We start from the raw sequence: 8,002 nt of genomic DNA, 5'->3' as shown, positions 1-8,002 counted from the left end.
AATAATTCAACTTTATAATTTTATAAAATAATCATATTTATAAACTAAATATGTGCTATTACGTATTCTAATATTAATTACAAGTGTCATTATTTGTATAATTTCAAATTTTAAATTTTAAAATTAAATATTTTAAATTAATAATTTTCCAATTTTTCACAAACACAGCAATAAAAATTAAAGGAATAAATGATTGTATACGCGTGTTTTGACTCGCCTTTTTATGTTACAAATCATTATATCTTATTTAATTTTATTTCGTGTGATACAATAGGGGCTCTATGCCCCTTTTGAGCGCATCTTGTAACAATATTCCGTCTCATTTGAAACGCAATAGTCTCTTCACGTATCACCAGTTTCGGTCTTCCGGTGCCATCCGGAACGCGCTCACGCTCTCAAAGAACCCTGTTTGCACGCGGCACGGGAGTACCGAGGACACTTGGTATGAGGAACGCGTAGCTACGCAGCAAGATCGTAGCTCAACGTGGGATATACCCTCCTCCAGCCTTGCCAAGGTAGGTAATCCTCTCGGGGGCGTGAGTTACTGCCTAGCGTCCCTCGCGTTCTACTCTCTTCTCTCCCACCTTCTTCCATACCTCCGAGGTCCCCTCCCACGTTTCTCTTCTCTTTTACGCTCTACCAGGACCTTCGTCTCGTTTTCTGCCAGGGCATCTCCTCCTTCTCTTTACTCTTTGCCTCTCCCTCCCCCTCCCCCCTCTCTCTCTCTCTCTCTTTCTCTTCGTACTCTCTTTCCTCTCCTAAGGGCTGCCGAGAAAGCACCGAGAGAAAGTTAGTGGACGAAGGGAGAAGGTAAGATGTTGCTACGTGGCACAGCTGGAGCGCATTAGTCAACCGTAATTAATAAGTTATATACAACAGAGACTAACGAAGAGTGCGATGTTACACTGCCGAGACATCGTCTCTCTTTTAGGGGGAGAGACAACGCGACCTCTCGGGGTGTGACGACGGAAACCTCAACGATCATAAATACATGCTAAAAACCTGACGGTATAAATAAACTAAGGGTTGACACTCGCAAATGAGGAACAGCAAGACATATATTTCTTCTACAGCTACCAATAGAATTAGTGGTCAGATAAAACGCTTATAGAATTTAGCTGCATCTCTCGTTGCTATGTGTAATAAGCTTAACATTTCTTATGCCAGCAATAAGCCAACGAGCAAATAATCCAAATTGTAATAAAATATTAAAAAGGAAAAATATTTAGAGAAGTTGAATTTTACGATTGCTTAGACTAACAGTATAAGTTGTAACTGTGTAAGATAAATTACATGTATATATATATATGTTATTTAAAAAAAAAAACTTATTTAACAAATGTATAAAGAGGCTATTGTTTCGAGATATATGTTGGTAATTGAAAAAATTCATTAATTGATATGCCAATTATTAAATTATATAGAGTACTAAAAATACCATTCAGCATTTAAATAGTAGATATATTTTAGAAAAAGGTTGAGCTTTCGACATACGTTTACTAAAGTTTTTTTACTATACATGGTGTGTACCATATAAATGCTGAATAATTCTTTTGAACACCCTATATATCGCGTGAAATGTAGTATTCTTTTTTGGAATAATCTTTTCAAACTCTGGGTAATTTCGGAAGGGACGATAATTTGGTGGACCCATTCATGTAATCATGGCCCGGTAAGACGATGAAGAATACAGTGAGCAAAAATTATACGATGCGAACAAGAATGTTGCTAGTAGCTAGTGGGATATACCATAAAAAGACCGAAAGGAGCTATAGCCTTCTATTCAAGAATAAGATATCAGCTTTACGTGTGAATACTTTTGAATGTGCCGCGAGCAAGGTGGCGACTTTACTCCTACGTAAGTGAAGAGTTCTACTAAGCGGAAATAATGAAAAAGATGACCAAAATTTTCATAATATAGCATTGTACAAATTGTTCGGAAATTTGTATTACTTTGTACATTATTTTTACATCTTTAATCGTCATTAAGATTTTTATCTTTATAACAATAAATAATATTTACGCAATATTTTTAATGATCTTAAAAAAAGCATTCGATACAAAAGTGATCAATTATGCCGCATATTACGTATAATGACAATAGATTATATACGAACATACATCCTGAATGCATTTTTAAATCATACGATTTGCTAATTATAATGAGCACATTGTGTAGTTACAATTTATATTATCGGAATAGAACAAAGGTCGATCATTAATCATTCGTATACTATTTAAAATAATATTCGTCCTCTGCGTTTTAATGGAGTTCGTGGACGGAATATCATTAACGCGCTTCTAAGTTACGTGATTCGTTGTAATTCAGCCATCGCTGCATCTGATGACATGGAGCGAAGACGCTGATTGGCTGACAATCTGTCGAAGCACGCAATTAATCGCGAGCAAAAAGTGGTCGGCAGAGATCCCGACGATAATTTCGCGTGTATCCCCTCAAGAAATTTAATTAACACACACACGCGAATATAAGATCTCCTTCTCTTTTTCATCTCTCATTTTCTGACACTCAACAACGAGAGAACGAAAGGGAGGCATAAGAAAGAAAGAGGGAGCTGGGAGAGGAAAGAGGAGGAAGAGGAGGAGAAGGAGAAAGAAGAGGAGAAGGAGAGGGAGGGAGGATACGAGGTGGCTTCTCTGCAACGAGCCAGCTGCTACTCGCGGTAATCGTAATAATTATGCAAAGACCGAGCGCAACGGTGCATCTCGAGCAAAAGGGAAGAGAAGGAGGACGCTGTGGGACGGGGCATACAAAAGGAGCAAGCCGATCTGAGATGGTGGTGGAGATGGTATGCAAAGGAGGCTCGGCATAGGTAAGAGAACCAAGCCGGTTGTAAGGCGACACCTCGCGGCTCCGTACATCTTTCTCCGTCTCCCTCGTTTCCCCTATCCGAGGGGAAATAAACGACGAACTTTCCCTTTCTTGTTGCTCTTCGTTTCCACGCCGAGGGTTTCCATTCCTCGAAGTCCTATCCGAATCGTCATTGTTGTTTCCTCGTGCGAAAATCTTGCCGAAGAGAAACGATAGTTTACGATTTGACATTTTTTCCATTGTTCCACCATGTTTATTTTGGATGCCCATCGATGTTACAATGGTACTATCTTGCCAATGAATTTACGATTTTCCTACGACGTTTTTTTACCTTTGACTATGAGACAGACGCTTAGTATCCTTTTGAGCGTAAATAATCGCCAAAGAGAACGAGAGTCCAAAAAAAAAAAAAAAGAAAGAAAAAAAAATATTTCGAATACGAGAAGTGGAGAGACCAATACAGGTGAGTAACGTCGCGACACCTTCTAATGAAATGGATCGTCTGTCTTACTTACATCGCCTCGCATCTGTAACTCACACACCAGGTAACACGCACACAAAATAGATGCGTGTACGTATCCGCCATTGTAAGAAGAAGGGGGGACATGGTTACCAGCGGGCAACCGACCCACGAACCATCCACATATATCTGCGTCCTAAAAGGAATTCAAGAATATATTTTACATATGCTTTATTGCCGCCTTATTTCCAACTCTACCATGGCCATGGCCCTCGAAGAGATCGCAGTGGGTGCGTGCGGATGCATTCTATCTCCATGGAAAGCCGCGTGGATTACGTGAATTAACGTATCAAGTTTCGCGAATTTTGTCGCGTAAAACTCTAAATGCGAATCTTCCTTTCGGAGTATCGGATGCATTATTATTAGCCCGTAAACGAAGTGGCAAACGGTTAAAGCTAATTAGCAGTTTCTGCAGATACCCGAACGCGTTTGTTTGATTAATTGCGAGGAATGTCTTTTATTAATGAAACTTTCCGTGATATCCAACGTTATAATTATAGGATCTAGAGGAACGGCAGGGAGCGACGTAAATCTCCAACGTGTTCCCTTATGGTTACGTGTCTTAGGGTAATGACTTAACTTATACGCATTAATAAGTATCGGACTAGATGATTTGATAATTTGCAAGCGGGGCTACGGACTGCCGACAAACCTTTTACATTCTTTTGCAGTATGTTCCTTTCAGAGCGGAGCAAGACATAGAGGGCAGGTTTCCCGTTCTTGTGATTCGACGAGGCCCCGGGGGGCCTACCGGTACGTCCAGGCATAGCCTGAAGAGGAGGAGAGAGAGAGCCGGTTCTGACGAATAAGACGCCATCGCGTGTTTAACCTGTAAGAAACTGTGATTACCGTCCGGTTGAACTGCACTTTGAATTTGGATTTTCGAAAACGATACGTTAGATAGCATCGTAATTACTAATGATTGCTACGGACAGGTTTGGAATTTCGTAAGGGGGAGGGGGGGAGGGGGAGCAAATTATACTTGACGCGTTCAACAAAGTTAAAACGTGGCGCGCGATAATGATGGAGCGATATTGCTCGCATTTAAAGAGTCGTAAAAAGACAATCTTGTGCTGCCGCATATCTCTGCGAGTTCTCGCAGTTTCAGAAGTGCAAAATGATGACATAGCGGAATCAAATATAATTACTAAGATTACGGGAACTTTTTAAGATTTGAGACGCTACTGTAACACCTCTGCAATATTTTTCTCCTCTTTATCGCAATTGTGTCTCTAAGTTCCTAACGAATATTCGGTACAAAATGCAGAGTTATAGCGAAGAAAAAATTTGCTCCATTATTCAACGTATTCCAGTTGTAGTTTTCATCTCCCGTAGACCAATGAAAAGAAGGGAGGTTTACAGACGGAAATGCGGAAGAGGCAAGAAGTGCGATTATTCCGTAGCGCGAAAATAATAATGAACTCGCGTAAATCAAGAAAGTTAGGGGGCGAACTACTCGCGGAATACTACTCCATTCAAGCATATCTGCAATACGCGAGAGTAAGCTGCCAAAAATGTTCCCGGCGCAGCAACCTTTCTGGCATATTAAAAAGTCTATACCATGTGCGGTTCACTGAATCCAGACATAACGAATCCTCCGTAAAAAAGTTTAGAAGCAAGATGCATCGAATTATCGAGCGACGCGTAATGAGCCTCGCTCTATCGAGATGTCCAGGAACTTCGACCGAATCCCCGGACGCACTATGGATTATCGCGATTCCGCGATTCCGCGCAAAAGGGCGAAAAAACGGAAAGAGCTGGTCCGGTTGGCGAATGGTTAGCTGTTGCAGGTTGGCGGTTAAGATGGACGAGGCGGCACGCTACGAGATCTTATCCAAGCGCAGCAGCGGCCACTGAATCATCCGCTTTGAATAGGGCTTCACTCCCTATATTATATCTATAGATACTAACCTCATACCTACATCCACATCCACGAGACAATATATCCTCTTTCGTATATTAGAAAAAAGAGAGTAAGAGTGTCACAGAGGGAGAAGAAAAAACAGCAAGATCGCTCAAATGTGAGAAGTTAAAAAATATCTTAAATTCAAATAATTTGTTTTCAAAAACATTATTAGCCTTTCTCTTAAAATATCAATTGGCTTAAAAATATTAAATGGTAAATATGAATTTATTTGGAAAAAGTGCAACTGTATGTGTGTACAGATAATTATGAAATAGTATACAAAATTTATATGTACATAATACATTATTATTTCTTTTTATTTCACAAAAAAAAAATAATTATTTTGCAAATGAGAAATAATTATATTTTTTTCCATGATCAATTTAGAGACATAAACTGTATTTCTATAAATTTCGTGGTATTTTTGGACGGTTTAATAATCGGTTCTTATATATTTAAGATTGTTTTAAGTACAGTTTTAAGATGCGATAAATTCATCACAGAGATGTATTAGTATCTTAAGACGTTACTTAAGAGACGATTTTAAAATGAGAATCGATTATAAATCAGCCTTAATCGTTTGTATCTTCAACACAGAAAGTATCGTATGTAATAAATTATTGTATGATATTCTACCACACTATTACCACAATTTGCTACCTTAAATTTTGCAAAAGATGTAATCTTATAATTTATTAATCTTCAATAATATTCGCGCTGGAATATTAATCAGTATAAATCATAGTGTACTGCACTGACTACTTTTAAGTCCTCAACAAATTCTTGCAACTCTTGAAAATTGATGGCGGAGAAATTCTTCGAAAAGACAAGTTACAAGAAGATTATAATAAATCAAGAAAAAGAAATATGTACGCAGTACGAGAAATGAGAAATGTATTACACGACGAAGCAGAACTTTATTTCATTGTAATGACGTATTAGCTAATTATCTTTCTGCAACTTTCATAGAAAATATATTGCCGTAACGCGTATTATATAAATTAGAAATATTTATTACGGGGAAGATACACGATAGGCAATCCGTGCAAAGAGTAGATATTAATATTAATTATGTAGGTTCTTATCGTGTCTTGCACGAACATGAGTCGTTTTCAGTACGCTCAATGACTTAACGCGGTGCATTACTCCTCCTGAGATCGCTAATTAGTGATAAATTCATTAACTCAATGAAATATAACATAAGAGATAGGGCACCAATCTACAGATATCTTAAGTCTCTCGGCAGTAGTCAGCAGAGGGGGAATAACCCGGGCTGCGCTCGAAAAAGAGATTCGTGCCGTAATTGTAAACATTGGATTAATGCAAATGCGCGCTTAAAAGCTTAATTGCTTTGATAAAGCATGGCGGTGCATTAAATTCAAATGCATGTAAATTAATTCAAATTTATGAGAAATAGGTGGACGCGGAGCACTTACTGGAAAACAGGGAAAATAAAAATTAGTCCCCGCGGGGCCAGCCCTTGCGATGAGACTCTTTTTTCGTCCTACCCCCTTTCTGCCTCCCTCCCTCTCGCGCTACCCCCATGCCCTCCTACCAATTCCCTCTACCGCGCCCCTCTGTTTCGCCAACACGCCATGTTGCCAACCAGATTGGCTGCGGTGCAAGTATTGCCAATAAATTTCGTCTTCGGCTTTCGTCTGATAAATGTCGAATTTTAACACATCGATCGATTGCATCGGTAATTAACAAACGCGAACTTCTTCACTCGGGCGCTTGAATTATTTCAAATCAAAAACTAATATATATTAAAGTTAAAAATAAATATAAGTTCTATGGCTAATCGTTAATAATGTTAAATTATGTTAGCAATTGCAATTTCCTCAATAAATATCCAATAATATTTTTCATGTCAAATGTTTAATAACATAATTATCGATTATAATTTATACCCTTAAATATCTATTTATATAATATATTGTTACAATATAATATTTGTCATAAATTTCTGATAATTTATTATAAATATAAAACTAATTTCCAATTTTGCTAATTTCAAATTGAGTAGTTTCTTGATGTATTCTAAACAATTTTTATTGACCGTAAAGAAGCAAAATATGCGAACTTCTCAAAGTTCCAATTACGATAGAAAAATTCTTTTCGTTGATATTATATTTCTATTAATAATTGCGTGCATTCCATAATGCAATAATGATCCATCAATTTTTTTTTACAATCTTGTTCTAGATAAGCACATTTTACAAGAACTCGATTTGTGTTATCGAAAACCAACCAATCATTGACGACGCGGCAACTTTATCGTTGTTACTCACTCTCGTGCCGCGGTTACTCTCCGGAGGGATTACATAAATTATACCGGAATATTATCCCTGTCTATACAACGGATTGATTAATGATAATGTGTTAAAGTGACGTTTAAATTAGTATCGTAGCACGATTCCTGGACTTTTACAACATATGATAAAAGTTTAATGAAATGACATTATAATAAGACTGACAGTAATTGACGAAAATGTATTTAAATTTATAACACGTACAAATATTAAGAGAATTAAAAATTGTTTTATAACTGAATGAATTGTCATTGACAAATTTTGGACACTGTTTTTATTTTTGCTTTTTTAAAGGAGTGTGCGTGTATATATGTGTAATTGTCATAATTATTAAAAAACTTTCAACAACTTTGAAGAAAGATGACTATGTAGAAAGAATATATATGCATAAAAAAAGAATTACTGTGCACTGGTATCATTATAATATCGTTACT

The sequence above is a fragment of the Trachymyrmex septentrionalis genome, unplaced genomic scaffold (assembly GCF_001594115.1).
Source record: "Trachymyrmex septentrionalis isolate Tsep2-gDNA-1 unplaced genomic scaffold, Tsep1.0 scaffold80, whole genome shotgun sequence".
NCBI lineage: Eukaryota > Metazoa > Arthropoda > Insecta > Hymenoptera > Formicidae > Trachymyrmex > Trachymyrmex septentrionalis.
This window is presented reverse-complemented; position numbering follows the sequence as displayed.